Source organism: Lepus europaeus, chromosome 10 (assembly GCF_033115175.1).
Source record: "Lepus europaeus isolate LE1 chromosome 10, mLepTim1.pri, whole genome shotgun sequence".
NCBI lineage: Eukaryota > Metazoa > Chordata > Mammalia > Lagomorpha > Leporidae > Lepus > Lepus europaeus.
The window spans coordinates 75,955,807-75,972,636 of record NC_084836.1 but is presented as its reverse complement, the minus strand read 5'-3'; the positions used below and the strand labels follow the sequence as shown (position 1 = coordinate 75,972,636).

Genomic DNA, 16,830 nt, shown 5'->3' with positions numbered 1-16,830 from the left:
ACAAAAAGAGTTAAAGTTTTAAAAGCTATTATTAAAATTGCTATCTTGGTCTATTATGCTATGTTATATGTGTGTACATATTGTATGTCCACATAGGAAATTTTATTAAGAGTTTTATTTTAAATGGCTTATAGATAAGATTGTCCATACATTTAAGCTGCTAAAATCAATCAAAGATACATTTTAATTTGTGTGACCTGAATCTGTGTATCATATGGTTTAAACTTGTTGGTAGAAAGAAACTAAAAACATTTTATATGGTTGTGCTTCAGTTTACTGGTTAAACAAACTACACCATGTTAGATATTTAAGAGGTGTTTTCAAATACATGATTCTTAAAAATTATAGAAGGCATTGGACCTTCTGGTAAATGTTTTCTTAAGTTGTTATATAATGGTCGAAATGGTTTGCTAAGTATTCATGTAATATTGCTATTGTCAGCAAGCGATCTAGGACTTGCTCCCTCATTTCTCTATTCTAAGCCCAACTTATTCTTTCATTTCTCTATTCTCTTCAAGCTAGGAAACTAATTCTATTACGAAGGAATCTGTAGGATGCACAATTTAATCTTTAGACCTTATAAAAGAGATGGCTAACATTTTTCTGTAATAGCATAGCCAAAATAAGAACTTAAATAATAATCTCATAGCTAGATTCACTTCGCCATCAGCGAAGTATACAGTAAGTAGAAAAAACCTCCCTTTCAGACAAAAGGGAAAGAAAGTTTTAAAGTGAGAATATAATTTTCCTCATGGGCATTGTCTACCTTAGAAAAACTACTACAGAACATGCCTGTGACTATAGACTTGTAGTTCAGGCCACCGAAGATTAGAGATGGGATACAGGCACTCCCTTGACTTGCATCCTCTGGTCTGCTTCAACACAAACCAGGAGGAAAAGAAAGCTAGGCATCAGACGCAATGGGTGGCAGGCCTATTAATGGCTGATCTGTACAGTGATCTGCCCTCAAGGAGACCCAACAGGCCAGTCCACTGCAGTGGCTTTCAGTGTGGTAAGCCTGGGCTTCAGCAGAAGTCAGCTTGTGAAGAGCCCTGGCAGCTCTGCCAAGAGTTGGATCACTGGAAATGGACCTGCCCTGGAGTCGAAGGATGCCCAGGTCAGAGCCACAGATCTTATTGGCTCTAAGCTGAAAAGCCCTTCACTCAGCCCAACTTCCAAAGTGACCACTGCAGCTGAGGGGATGGTCAAGTAGGGTCAGCAACATTGCAGGCAGAACTGTAAATTTCTTATTAGAGATGCCCCCTGCCTTTACCTGGCCAGCTCTCCTCCCAGGCCAGCCAAGTAATGAAAGTCAACAGAGTGCCTTCCCCTAGGAGGTTCACACCTCCCTTAGGATATACCCCATGTGAAGAGATAGATAGGTCTGGGCCTCTGAACTTACAAGGCCTGAAGCCCACCAGATTATTATCAAGCCCCTTCTATCAGGTTCTATTTGCCTCTCAATCAGAAAACTTAATTGTAGCTTAGACAGCACCTTTCTTAGCTCCTCTAATAATGACTCTGTCCTTTCTTCTAGACCCTGTCTAGCACACTTGGGCCTCATTCCTTTGTAATCATAACCTCTACTCTACCACCAATGGCTCTATTCCCAACCTGTGTGTACTGATGGTCCTCTTCCCCACTTAATGCTGTATAATTGTTCAAACCTGGTAAATGCCACCCTTAGGATCATTGGTTACTATCCTCACTCTGTCTTTTATGACCTTGTCTAAATATGATCAGAGTCAGCAAACTTGGAAGGCTTCCATAGCCTTGGCAACTCATGACAAGAGCCTAGGGTGGTTACTGGCACCATAAACTAGAGTGTCAATTTGTTGGGTCAACAACAAGAGCCACTGTGCACTTTCTCCTCATGTGGGATCTCTGTCCTTAATGTGCTGTACATTTTGACTTAATGCTATAACTAGTACTCAAACAGTATGTTTCACTTTGTGTTTCTATGTGGGTGCAAACTGTTGAAATCTTTATACTAAATTGATCTTCTGTATATAAAGAGAATTGAAAATGAATCTTGATGCGAATGGAAAGGGAGAGGGAGCGGGAGAGGGGAGGGTTGTGGGTGGGAGGGAAGTTATGGGAGGGGGAAGCCATTGTAATCTATAAGCTGTACACTGGAAATTTATATTCATTAAATAAAGTTTAAAAAAAGATTCATTTTCAATTATCTTTATATACAGAAGATCGATTTAGTATATATTAAGTAAAGCTTTCAACAGTTTGCACCCACACAGAACATAAAGTGTAAAATACTGTTTGAGTACTAGTTATAGCATTAATTCACATTGAACAACACATTAAGGACAGAGATCCTACATGAGGAGTAAGTGCACAGTGACTCCTGTTGTTGACTTAGCAATTTGACACTCTTGTTTATGGCGTCAGAAATCTCCCTAGGCTCTTGTCATGAGGCTATGGAGGCCTTTTAAGTTCACTGACTCTTACCATATTTAGACAAGGTCATAGTCAAAGTGGAAGTTCTCTCCTCCCTTCAGAGAAAGGTACCTCCTTCTTTAATGGCCCGTTCTTTCTACTGGAATCTCACTCGCAGAGATCTTTCATTTAGGTGTGTGTGTGTGTTTTGTTTTTTTTTTTTTCCAGAGTGTCCTGGCTTTCCTTGCCTAAAATACTCTCATGGGCTCTTCAGCCAGATCCGAATGCCTTAGGGCTGATTCTGAGGCCAGAGTGCTATTTAGGACATCTGCCATTCTATGAGTCTGCTGTGTATCCCACTTCCCATGTTGGATCGTTCTCTCCCTTTTTGATTCTATCAGTTAGTATTAGCAGACACTAGTCTTGTTTGTGTGATCCCTTTGACTCTTAGACCTATCAGTGTGATCAATTGTGAACTGAAATTGATCACTTGGACTAGTGAGACGGCATTGGTACATGCAACCTTGATGGGATTGTATTGGAATCCCCTTGCATATTTCTAACTCTACCATTTGGGGCAAGTCAGCTTCAGCATGTCCCAAATTGTACATCTCCTCCCTCTCTTATTCCCACTCTTATATTTAACAGGGATCACTTTTCAGTTAAATTTAAACACCTAAGAATAACTGTGTGCTAATTACAGAGTTCAACCAATAGTTTTAATTGTGTATTATTAAAAATGTTTTGAGAGAAGCTGTCAACTTTATTAAATGGACCGCTTTGTGCCCACCACCTAGTATAACATAAAATCAATCTCAAGAAAATAAATAATCAATAAATTGCCAATATTAAGAGCCAGTACGGAGAGCAAATGAACCTCTGGCATGTGTGAATAGGAGCAGGAATGCACAATGGTAGAATCACCCTCTGGAGAGAAAGTCGTTTCTTATACAACTAAACAGCCTGCCCCTGTGACCCAGCCTAAGTGATCTCCCTAGAGAAAGGAAAACACGTTCACACAAAACCTGTACACAAATGTTTACCATGACCCTATTCACAATCATCGGAAACAGCAAACAACCCTCTGGTCCTTCAATGGGTTCACACTGTGGTACACCCTTACCTGGGATAACTCACCAACACAACAGAGCAACGTGTGAGTACACACAACACAACATACACTGAGGTCAGAGGCCCGACTGGAGGGTCACATGCTGTAAGATTCCATTTAGAGGACATTCTGGAAAAGGCGAAACTGCAGGGACAGAGGGCAGATCACGGTGGACAAGGGTCAGGACTACAGGACAGCAAGCCCGTTTTCTGGGTGATAGAACGATCCTGCATTCTCCTTGGAGTGTCACAGAAATCTCTACATACATCCCAGCCCTGTGAATTGCACACACACATGCACACATATGCACATACAAGTCAATTTCAGGAGATGCAATTTTTTTTCCCAAAAAGGAAGGGAGCCTACAGCTTCGACATAAACTCCCCTGAAGCAAAAGTTCTGGCTGATGTCTTGGAATGAAAAAAAGCAGCAGAAGATACATATTAAACTTCAGTAAATGATCCTGCTGCAAGATTACTCATGCTAAGGCATTTATACCTAGTTTTATTTAAAAAAATGATTTTGTGTTCATCCTGGAAGGTGTGTCTGTCAGTTTCCCCAGAGGCCTTAACCTGACTGAATCTGGAGCAGTAATGCTACAATGCACCTCTCACCTCACAGTAGGGGACTATGCCAAGGTCTCAGGGCAGGGGAGGTCAGGATCACCCTGTTCAAGGGAAGTGGGTGGGCCACTGCCTCCCAGGAAGTCACTCCCCAGGACACAGGGAGATGTGGGTGCAGTTACGCACTGAGAGGCACCAGGGAGGCAGAGGCCAAGGATCCCTAACCTAGATTTCTCTTTGAAGTGGAAGGCCAGGGTTCATGCTGGAGAGGGCAGGCAGCATGGCAACCAGGTCCTGAAAGCTGCCAGGGGACAACCTGAGCCCCCAAGACACTCACCCAGAGCATAGTCAGTCAGCCCGCTGGAACCTCTGGCTGTCTACCCAAGCCACAGATTGGGGGAGAGTTCATACAAACACTGACTTTTTTTTCATTTCCCAAAATGTCTGAGCTGCTGGGCGAGACTGGCTGTTTTTACTCTTTGAGCAGGAGCACGTGGCTGTGAACTGCGGCTTTTCCACCAAGATTCCAACCAGCAAGACCAAACAGCCACTGGCAGAACAAGGTCATCAGACATCCAGGGAGGGGAAAAAAAAAAATCCAGCTGCCTCAGGGCTGAATCCTGATTTCCATGGTAATGTAAGCACAGTGCTGCCAACCTTGAGGGCCACACACACCAGAGACAGCTCAGGAAAGGGCTCCCCTCACTTCTCTCCACGGGGCGGGGCAAGGTCAGAGGATTGATTCTGTGTCTCACACGCTGGGGTCAAGGTCGGGCCTGTAAGCCAGACCGGCCCAGACTCCTCAGCATACCTCAAATGAATGAACGGAAGGAGAAGCCAGCGGAGAGGCTCTGATCAGAGACCCCCACAGTCCCACGGGCAGCCAGAGTACACAGGAGGCAGGGCTGTGGGAGAGGGAAGACTTTTCACAGCTACTTCAAGGGTCCCTAACTACTCAGAAAAAAGCTAAAAGTCTAACACAGGGCAAACACAGCACAGCCCGGTGTTTATTTCCAGCAATGAAAGCTGACAAGCACATCAACACTCATCTAATAAAAAGGCTAAAACCAGAAGAATAAAGCACAGGTCCCCCACCAGATAAACCTGCACACACCAGTGTACCTGGGGACCGACTGGGGGTGGGGGTGGCAAGGTAAGGTTTGGATTAGTGCAGTCTTCCCCTTTTAGAAACTGCCAATTTTTGGAAGCATTCGTGTTTTGCCATTCTGAGTTGGGACTGTTTATGGAATGACTGTTGCCACCTACTTTGTTTTGGTCACATGACCTTAAAATAAATAAAAATAATAAAAAGGGCTCCGTTTTACAGACTGAAGAAATGCACAGAGGCTGGGCAATTTTCCCAAGCTAGTAAGTGAACTCATACTGAGGTCTAACTCCAGAGCTAGGACACCGTCCTTTATGCATGAGGGGACCTCAGAAAGTCTGTGAAAAATAAGGCATAAAAAGATGTTCATGTTTCTGCGAAAAAATTTAAAGTCCATGCATATTTTTTCACAATACCATTTTTCATGAACTTTTTTCCATGAAAAATTTTTGCACCAAAATAAACGTATTCCTTCTTTCTTTCTTTCTTTCTTTCTTTCTTTCTTTCTTTCTTTCTTTCTTTCTTTCTCTCTCTCTCTCTCTCTCTCTCTCTCTCTCTCTCTCTCTTTCTTTCTTTCTTTCTTTTTGACAGGCAGAGTGGACAGTGAGAGAGAGAGAGACAGAGAGAAAGCTCTTCCTTTTCCGTTGGTTCACCCGCAGTGGCCGCTGCGGCCGGTGCACCACGCTGATCTGAAGCCAGGAGCCAGGTGCTTCTCCTGGTCTCCCATGCGGGTGCAGGGCCCAAGCACTTGGGCCATCTTCCACTGCCTTCCTGGGCCACAGCAGAGAGCTGGACTGGAAGAGGAGCAACCAGGACAGAATCCAGCGCCCAGACCTGGGCAAGAATCCGGTGTGCCGGAGCTGCAGGCGGAGGATTAGCCTATTGAGCCGCAGTGCCAGCCATTCCATCTTTCTACGAATTTTACAAAGTACTGATGCTTCCTCATGAGCACAAATACCACGCAAACACATAAATTATTTCTTAATATTTAAAAAAAATTTCCAAGAATTAAGTGCAAGAATTTGATATCGAGAACATAGAGAAAATGTCTCTTGCAGCTCTGAACCAAACTGGAAAGTCCTAATGTCTTGCAAGAATCTTTGTTAGTGAACCTAATCGTAAGGAAAGAAAATCATCTTATATACTCCCTAGAATTAAAAAGCCATGTTTCAACTAAGCAGTCTATACCCTAATCCATTCTAGCCATCTGTTATGAAACAGTAGGCGTTTCTTCTTCACCAGAGCCAGAGTGCCACCTTCCGTGTTTTCTGTTGTCTGTACAGAAAGGAAGACAATAGAATAACACAGCCCATTAAACCTATGCTAGAAAGCCGAAACACAGTTCACCCCCTTCTCACGACCTTTTCAACTTGTGTATCTGAAATTCTAGCCGAGCAGTGAGGAATCTAAAGGCACGTCACACTCTACTGCTCTTCTCTGCTCTCTGCACATTTTTAGAAATTTTATTTATTAATTTTTATTTACTTGAGATACAGAATAACAGAGAGAGAGAGAGAGAGAGAGAGAGAGAGAGAATCAATCTTCCATCTGCTGGTTCACTCCTCAAACGGTCCCAACAGCAGGTGCTACACCAGGCCGAAGTTAGGAGGCTGGAACTCAACCTGAGTCTCCCATGCAAATACTTGAGCCATCTTTGAGGCCTCCTAGGCTGCTGGAACTGGAAGTGGATCTGGCACTTGAACCCAGACACTCTGATATGGGATGTGGATGTCCCAAGCATCAGCTTTACCGCCTAACGTCCATCTCTCTCTACACACCTATTTTTTTTAAAGACTTATTCTATTTATTTGAAACAGAGTTACAGAGAGAAGTATAGACAGAGACAGAGAGAGGTCTTCCATCCACTGGTTCACTCCTCAAATGGCTGCAATGGCTAGAGCTGAGCTGATCTGAAGCCAGGAGCCAGGAGCTTCTTCCAGGTCTCCCACAAGGGTACAAGAGCCCAAGCACCTGGGCCGTCCTCTGCTGCTTTCCCAGGTGCATTTGCAGGGAGATGGATAGGGAGTGGAGCCACTGGGTCTCAAACAGGCACCCATATGGGATGCCGGTGCTGTAGGCCAGGCCCTTAATCCACTGCGCCACAGCACCGGCCCCTCCCCACGTATTTAAAAGCCCACAGAACCTGACCTAGTACTGAATATTTTTGGTTTCCACTTCCAAAGAATGAGCCGGCTGTGAGGGTCAGTGTAAACACCAATAATTCAAAGGCCCTAGGAGGGATTGAGGATTGCCAAGAATTAGTCATTCTAAATGTAGATAAAACAGGGCCATCTGAGAAACCAGGAGATGAGGAAATGTCCACATTCTGCTGTTGCAATTAAATTAACTCTTCCAAAGAAAAACAAACGAAAATAAAACTCTGTGATCCTGAACTGATGCAAAGTTTCCAGAGTCACACAGGACTAGGGAACATTAAGTCAGAGGAAACCACTTCTGGTCTAACACAGAGGTGTGTGTGTTGGGAGGGGTGGTCCAAGGCTAATGAAATGCCCTGCTACCCAGCTTCCTGACACTGCCACCACTGGGCAGCTCAGAGCAGAGTGGACAGAAGTCTGGGTATCAGGACGCTTAAAATCCTACACAAATGCCCCTTATTTCTAGTAATCAGGGATACATTTCCTACTAGGGTCCAGTGTGAAAATCACCCAGACACTGGGATCAGGGCAGGGAAGAAACCTGGGAGGAAGGGCTGGGAACGAAAGGCAGAGACACCCAGCCACACACCTGCCCATCACTGACACCTGAGCTGTTTGTTTAATGTGCATCTGGGATACAAACAATCACAGCATTAAGACTTTTTAAAAAACCCTCCTAGTTTTGGTTACAGAATTTCATAGCTTTATGGTGCCTTAAGCTGCCTCATGTGTTATCTTCCGGCTGCAGGAAAACCACCTTCACTTGACGGGCGGGTAATGTGAGCACAGACATCTAGATCCCAAAGTCCTCTCAGGAACAAGTGGAACTGAAACCAGTGCACCCTGGACGACTGCACAGCCAGGTAATCCCCTCCTGACGCCCCCTGGACATCCTAGGACCATCACTGGCTTTTTTTTTTTTTAATTTAATGAATGCATTTTTACATAGATACAACTTTAGGAATATAGTGGTTCTTTCTCTCATGCCCCCCACCCCGCTCCCTTCCCGCCTCCCATTCCCTCTCCCATCTCCTTCTTCATTATGGATCATTTTTAGTATGACTTTATATACAGAGGACCACCTCTATGCTAATCATAGATTTCAACAATTTGCCCCCACTCCCTCACACAACATATAGAGTTACAGTTTGGGGAGGGAATTTGCAGTCAATTCTCATATTGCAATTCAATAGGGACAGAGGTCCTACCTGGGGAGCAAGTGTACAGTGACTACTGTTGTTCCTTTAACAATTAACACTCTTTTTTTTTTTTTATGATGTCAGTGATCATCCAAGGCTCTTGTCATGGGCTGCCAGAGCTATGGAGGTCTTTTGTGACCATAGACTCCATTGTTATTTGGACACAGCCATAAGCAAAGAGGATGTTCTCTTCTCCCTTCAGAGAAGAGTGTCTCCTTCTTTGACGACCCTTCCTTTCCTCGGAGGTCTTAAAGAGATCCTCCGCATCACTGGCTTTTAAAAGTCATGTTTCTAGGGCTGGTATTGTGGTGCTGCAGATTAAGTCACTGCTTGCGATGCCTGCATCCTGTATCAGAGAGTCACTTTGAGTCCCAGCTGCTCCGCTTCTGATCCAGCTTCTTGCTAATGTACCTAGGAAAGCAGCAGCAGATGGCCCAAGTATGTGAGTCTCTGCCACCCACGTGGGAGACCGGGATGGAATTCCAGGCTCCTGGCTTCAGCCTGGCCCAGCCCTGGCCTTCAAGGCTACTTTGGGAATAAACAGGTGGATGGAAGCGTGCTCTCTCTCTCTATCCCTCTCTACCTGTCACTCTGCCTTTCAAATAAATAAAATAAATCTCTAAAAAAAAAATCAGAATCATAAAAATCTGGTTTCTGAAGTCCTAACTGCTCTGCTTCCAATCCAACTTCCTGCTAATGCACCTGGGAAGACAGCACATGAGAATCCAAGTATTTGGGCTCCTGCCACCCATGTGGGAGACCCACATGGAATTCTGGGTTTTAAGCCCGGCCCAGACTTGGCTGTTGCTATCATTTGGGGAGTGAACAGCAGATGCAAGATACCTCTCTCTCCTCACTCTGCCTTTTAATAAATAAATAGATCTTTAAACAACAACAACAAACCAACCAGGTTTCTTCTTCCTGAGGCAAGAGGCACAGAGGAAGAACTTCCTGGGGGTGGCAGAGGTGAAGGTGTGCAGTATGCTGAGTCTGCAGTATCTGTAAGGGCCCGGGGTGGACATGAGGAGGGAGGATAGATATCTGCCCTAGGGAGATACGGACATGAGGAACAGAACACGTTCTGTGTACCAGCCACTGCAAGTGCTGTCTCCTTTCTTCCCACCTCATCACACATCAGCCCAGAGAAAGAGTCCGCATTTCATCAAACCTACAGGAGAGCTTTTGATCCAGCCACTGCCTACCGATGGAGGAGAAAAGTGCCCAATCCTTTCTGGATTCCTGGTCGCCACACAAATCAGGTGAGAGAAGGGACAGGAAACTCCCTGGATCCCAAAAAATAATTTAAAAGAGAAATATAAACATATTCAATTTGCCAAAATTCTGTGAAGGAAAATCACAGAAGACAGCCCCCATGACAGCAAGGAGCTCCCCACCCTTTCCAAGAAGGCCTAATAAGGCAGCTTGGCAGGGCCCAGGACTTAAGAGGACACTCCCATCAGGCAAGTGTTCTGAAGAAATGATAAGAGCAGATGAGCTGGAAAGGCTTAGGGAGGAGACAAGAAGAGTAAGAAGCAAGTTTGTGAAGATCTCTTGGAAGCAGACATCCCCGCAGCCACCCTTCTCCTGTGTGCTGTAGGCCTTGAATTCTTGTCGGATCCTAAAATCTGGCCCCTGCTTTCTTTCGGTTAGCGTTTTATAACATGTGAGCTTCGTTTCACTTGTTATCATCTGGTGGCATTTTGTTTTAGGTAGCTTCCTTTTTTTTTTTTTTTTTTTTAGATTTATTTATTTATTTGAAAGAGTTACACAGAGAGAAGAGAGGCAGAGAAGAGAGAGAGAGAGAGGTCTTCCATCTGATGGTTCACTCCCCAATTGGCTGTAACAGGTGGAGCTGCGCCAATCCAAAGCCAGGAGCCAGGAGCTTCTTCCAGGTCTCCCACGTGGGTGCAGGGGCCCAAGAGCTTGGGCCATCTTCTACTGCTTTCCCAGGCCATAGCAGAGAGCTGGATCGGAAGTGAAGCAGCCAGGTCTTGAATCGGCACCCATATGGGATGCCGGTGCTTCAAGCCAGGGTGTTAACCTGCTGCGCCACAGAGCCAGCCCCAAGGTAGCTTCCTTATTACTGGCATCTCCTTGGATTTCGACCCATCTTCCAGATCTGTTTTCCAATTGGAAAGTTGCAAACATACGCATGGAAATATATTCATTCCATAGTACAAAATAAAACCCAACAGGCTACAGAGAAGCATATCAAGTGTTGGGTTACACATGTAAGATAAAATTCCAAATTGGGTATATATGAAACATTATCAAAAACATAACTGCTTGTTTCTGTGCAGTGTAAAGTTTTGGTTTTCTTTCTGCTTATGTGTATTTTTCAAATGAACACCTATATCTCATACACACAAAAATATTAAGGTTCTTTTTATTTGTTTTAAAAGAGTCAAATAATTTGCAACTAGCTAACAGGGGCAATAGTGACAAACTAAATTCTTGATGAAAGAACTATAAAAATGACATATAAACTTCATACTACCTCTGGATCTCTTAAGCAGAGGAATAAAATTGACAATTATTATAGAAAAAATAATTTCATGACAAATGATGAAGAAAGAAAAATTGCAGTTAACATCTAACCCAAGGCTAAGACAGCATAGATTTTAAGACGCACTTCAGGGCCGGTGCTGTGGCTCACTTGGTTAATCCTCTGCCTGCGGCGCCAGCATCCCATATGGGCACCGGGTTCCAGTCCTGGTTGCTCCTCTTCCAGTCCAGCTCTCTGCTGTGGCCCAGGAGTGCAGTGGAGGATGGCCCAAGTGCTTGGGCCCTGCACCTGCATGGGAGACCAGGAGAAGCACCTGGCTCCTGGCTTCGGATCAGCATAGCTCCAGCCGTAGTGGCCATTTTGGGGGTGAACCAACGGAAAAGGAAGACCTTTCTCTCTGTCTCTCTCTCTCACTATGACTCTATCGGTCAAAAAAAAAAAAAAAAAAAAAAAAGACTCACTTCAAATTCAGAAATGTCACCAGGTGTGAAACAAGCTGTATGTTAGCACAGATGAACTACAGGAAACTTTTCTTACTGGCAGGAGGCCTTTTAGATGCAGTGAACACAGGGAAGATATTCTTCAGGCAACTTTTTTTTTTTTTTTTAAGATTTATTTTTATTTATTTGAAAGACAGAGTTACAAAGAGAGGTAGAGACAGAGAGAGAGGTCTTCCATCCGCTGGTCCACTCCCTAGATGGCTGCACCGGCTGGAGCTGTGCCAATCCAAAGCCAGGAGCCAGGTGCCTCTTCCTGGTCTCCCACGTGGGTGCAGGCACCCAAGTACTTGGGCCATCTTCTACTGCTTTCCCAGGCCATAGCAGAGAGCTGGATCAGAAGAGGAGCAGCCAGGACTAGAACTGGTGCCCATATGGGTGTCAGCACTTCAGGCCAGGGTGACACTGTGTCACAGTGCCAGCCCCTCTTCAGGCAACTTTTTACATCAATATAATTTCAAATATCTAGAAAAGTTCTAGGTACAGTGCAAAGAATTCTGGAATACTCCCTTGCCAACTAGCTTCACCAACTGCTTCTTCTCTGCCCCATCTATCATGCCCATCATATCATTTCCTCCATAACTCTCCCCTCTTGCGCTCCGAGATGAATGTTCTCTTAGGCCCCTCTCAGCTAGAACCAACACTTCACTGCATTTCCTAACCCTGAGAATTTTGAAGAGTACACAGGCCGTGTATTTTGTAGAGCATCCCAGAAACGGTTGTGCCTGTGCACAGCTGATTCAGGCAGCTGCGGTGGGACCAGCCCCAGGGCAGGGTGGTGTCCTCCTGGTGCACCTCACTACCGGAGAGGCTAACCTTGGTCCCTTGGTTGAGACGGGGTTCACAACAGGGCAGTCACCTTTTGTATCAATCTGCACGATGAGACTCTTCAATAGTACAGTCTACAAATACCAGAGTCTTAGTGTGTGTACTTTGGAATCATGACAATTCAGCCCAGTCCTTTTTTTCTTAAAGACTTATTTTATTTATTTCAAGGTTAGAGTTACAGAGAGAGAGAGAGAGAGAGAAATAGAGAGGTCTTCCATCTTCTGGTTCACCCCCAAAATGGCAGCAACAGCCAGGGCTGGGCCGAGTTGAAGCTAGGAGCCAGAAGCTTCATCAGGTCTCTCCTGTGGGTGCAGGGGTCCAAGGATGTGGGCCATCTTCCACTGCTTTCCTAGATGCATTAACAGGGAGCTGAATCAGAAGTGGAGCAGCTGGGACTCGAACCAGCACCCATATGGGATGCTGGTGTTGCTGTTGGCATCTTAACCTGGTACTGCACAACGCCAGCCCCAGAACTGCCCAGTTCTAAAGCAGGCTCACATAGGTGGGGGACTGGCTGATGTCACACAGGAGCCATGCTCACATCCTGCAGGAGCTCTAAGAGAAATGAGAACAGGACATTTGTGTGGACTGAGGGGTTCAGAGATGGGACATCCATATTTCTGTCCCTGCGTAGAGCCCGGGGACACGCCTGCCCCATAGCTTCCATTCCTCTAGGTCCTCAGGGAGGAGAGCAGTAAATCAGCTGACTCAAGGAGTGGCTGGAGCTGGCCCTGGGGACTCGGGGAGCAGAAGGCTCTGCTGTCCTGGTTCTCATAGGAGGAGACCTCAGTTTTAGCCCCCATGCCTTCAGGACATGCACCCTGTGCCAGGATCTATCACCTCTCCCTCCTTGGGGACTTGGTGACCTGCCTGCCTGGTTTTGCCAGCTTCCTTCTATGACGCAGCTAGAAGCCCCAAGGCCTTGAGTCCAAAGTCTGCTCCTCTTCCCGCCTCCCCCCATGCACTCTGGCAGGTGGAGAAGTTTGGCTCAAGGTGCTCTCCCTGGGGTTGTGACAACCTGCTCCTCAACATCTAAGCTGAGCAGACTCTCCCTGTTGGTTTCTAAATCATTTGTGACTGTTTCCTAAATTCCTGTATTCTTGGAACTCAAATTCCAAATCCAGGAATGTTTCACTCTTGTTTGATACCATCTGCAAGCCTAAGGGAGACCCCGAGGCCCTGGGAGGCCCCAGTGTGGGAGGAGCTTGGGAGGAGCTCAGGAGGAGGTATAGCTCGAAGGGTGAGGCCTCCATCCCTCTGTGCCTGCCTGCTGGCGGCTCAGGGTTTGTTCCAGTCCCAATCCCAGCTTTAGACTATTTGTAAAATGTCATTTCCAGGAAAACGCAAAAAGCAAAGCACAATTCACAGGGTCGTTAGTACTCTTGCTTAAAACTGGAATTTGAGTGAACAGTTTCCACGTGCCCCCCTACCTGGCACTTGGAGGCAGGAGTCCCACGTCACAGCTTTTCATCAACACTGAAAACACAATCTTCCTTTTTTTTTTTTTTTTTTTGACAGGCAGAGTGGACAGGAGAGAGAGAGACAGAGAGAAAGGTCTTCCTTTGCCGTTGATTCACCCTCCAATGGCTGCCGCGGCCGGTGCGCTGCGGCCGGCGCACCGCGCTGATCCGATGGCAGGAGCCAGGTGCCTATCCTGGTCTCCCATGGGGTGCAGGGCCCACGCACTTGAGCCATCCTCCACTGCACTCCCGGGCCACAGCAGAGAGCTGGCCTGGAAGAGGGGCAACCGGGACAGAATCCGGAGCCCCGACCGGGACTAGAACCCGGTGTGCCGGCGCCACAAGGTGGAGGATTAGCCTAGTGAGCCTCAGCACCGGCCAACAATCTTCCTTTTAAGGTACAGAAATCCAGTCACTCTGAGGCAGTGAGGCATGGTGGGAACCCCATCAAGCTGGGAGACTACACGTTATAGCACAGTGGGGGAGGTGGAATTTGCAGGGAGTCTATCCAGAGCCAAGCATCCTGAACTCCACCTGACCTTGAGCAATTATTAACCTCTGACCCTTGAACTCCCTGACTGTGGGAGATAGTGCACAGCATGCCCTAGTCCTTGAACTCCTGTGAGTGCTCCATGAAAGAATGCACCAAAAGCATTGAAAACAGTGCTTGGTACATAGTGAATCCTCATCCAAAATTTAAAAAGAAAACATCAAGAGAGCTGGGCTCCATTCTGTGAGTTTCTGGGCTCTGGTGGAGTGGGCAAGTACCTGGGAGGTGAGGCTCACACAAGCCCACTGTGACCAGGCCCCCACAGCCTGGACTCACCCAGCCCCATGCCTCTCTGCCGGGAAGCCATCCCCAGCCTGCAATGGGTTCAAATGGCATTGACTCCACCTGGCTTGGCCAGAGGCATCGGGTGTGTCGTTTCTCATTCCTAAAGACAGCCAGGAGACTGGCCTCCCTCTCCCTGGCATTGCAGCCAGTCTGACACTGCTCAGAAGAGTGACCTGGGTGCCCTGAGTCCCCAGTGGCTGGCTCGGCCACAGAGCAGCCTGCCCATCCTGAAGCCCTGTACTTTTTACTGTGGCCTCGGCTTAAGCCAGACTGAGTCGGGTTTTCCATCACTGGCATCAGCTAAAACACTCTAACACTATCTCCGAATGTGAAATTCTTTACTGCAGCCCTAAAACCCTGCAGACTTTGCAGAACCACGTCCTCTCATACCTTTAACAACAACACACAATGACCTAAGTGAGACACTCCAAGGCACCAAAATCATTACTATTCAGCAAAGTAGATTCCAAAATATAGGCAACTGGGTTATAAGACAATGTGTCACATCACAAAAGATAAAATAAAACTGCCAGTTTCCTCTCATGAGATAAAAAGCAACAAAGGCCCCAAACTTGTGCACACCAGGGCTTCTCAAATCAAGTTTTACGGCGTCGCAGCTACATGGAGGGCACTGGCTTCCCTGAGAAGTGGAGAAATGACTTTCACTCAAGGGAGACCTTCCTGTATTCCAGTCCCAACTCACACCAAAGGGCTCCTCTGTCCCCCGGAAGACCCGTCAGCACCCAGGAGGCTCAAGGCCACCCCACCATGGAAGAAGGAACGCCTCCCACCACGGCCACCTCCCAAATAGCTCCAGGGGGAGCATGATGCAGAGTTATGGCCTTTTGCTTGTGATTAACCAAATCGCTGGACTTGAGCCCGAATTCCTAATTTGTACTTACAGCCCAGGCCATACCTAGGGTCCAGTTGCAGCCTCTGCCACTCAACTCCTTGGGAAAAATCTGAGGAAGCAGACAACAGAGAGAGCCCCCCAAATGGGAGAGGCCACTCTCCTGTGGCCACACAGCCCCACCACAGCGCCACCACAGCCCTGTCTCTGCCCACCCCCCCCAACTTCCAGGTTGGGTGCGAGGCCAGAACACTGCTCCTGTTTTTGCCTCCTGAGCCAGGGAGGAAGAGCAGTACCTGGCAGCTACCTGCTCAAGGTAAGAACCGAAGGTGGGCAGACGGCGCTCAGAGGGAGCTGTGCCATGCACTACATGCTGTCTGAAAAAACAGCCACCAGCCGAAGTCACTCACCGTGAACGGGCCGGCCTGAATACTTGGGGCCAAGTGTTCACAGGATGCACAACACGGAACAGGCTAACAGGAAGGAACTAAAACATGCCGTGGGCAGACCCAGTTCACCCAGGCAGGGTGAACAGGGCAGGGCTGCGGGAATCCCACCCGGGGGCTCCGGCGCCTCTGAGGAACCAGGGCCAAGCCTGTCCCGGGGGGCTAACTCCTCACGCAGCCAGGAGCGGCGGGCGAGGCCGCGTGCGCCTAGGGATCCGGGAACCTCGCGGCCCGTCCGTCCACGCTCGGCCCCGGACACCCCGCCTCCCGCCACAGTGCCGCGAGGCCGCCACGCCGCTCCCGGCTCCACGCTGCACCGGCCCCTCCGGGGAGGGCTTCCCGCACCCTGCCCGCCACACCCGGGGGGGCGGAGCTCCGCGCACGCCCGCGTTCCGGCCCGGCTCACCTGCGGCGTGGGCGGCTCTCGTCTCCGCCGGCGCGCTGGCCCGGACGCGGCGCCCAGCCCGCTCTTTGTGTCGGCTGCGGGCGCCTCCCCTGGTCCTGGCGGCGCCGGGCCCGGAGTGGGCGGGCGGCGAGGCCGGGGGCGGGGCGACGGCGGCCGGGGGCGGAGGTGAGGTGCGGAGGGTGGGCGGCGGGGTCGCGTCGCTCCGTGTGGGGTGGGGGGTCCCCAGCTGTGGGGCTACGGAAACTGGGGGACAGGAAACTTAGGTCTCCATCACGCAGTCCGTACACACGCGGGGCTCCGTCATGCATTCAGTACACACACGCGTCTCTGTCACGCAGTGCACACACATCCTGTCATGCAGTCCGTAAACACACGCGTCTCTGTCACACAGACGGTACACACGCGGGTCTCCGTCACGCAGTCAGTGCACACTCGAGTTTCCATCACGCAGTCAATACATACTCACTGTCCTGGGGC

General features: G+C 48.0%; 1 protein-coding gene across 1 annotated transcript in view; it reads right to left on the bottom strand.

Moving 5' to 3' along the window:
* NINL (ninein like) overlaps positions 1 to 16,406 on the bottom strand; it is a 155,021-nt gene extending 138,615 nt beyond the window's left edge. Inside the window, exon 1 of the mRNA XM_062203768.1 lies at positions 16,354 to 16,406. The gene's annotated coding sequence lies outside the window, so the exon portion shown is untranslated. The remainder of the gene's footprint in view (positions 1 to 16,353) is intronic.
* Positions 16,407 to 16,830: the final 424 nt, after the last annotated feature.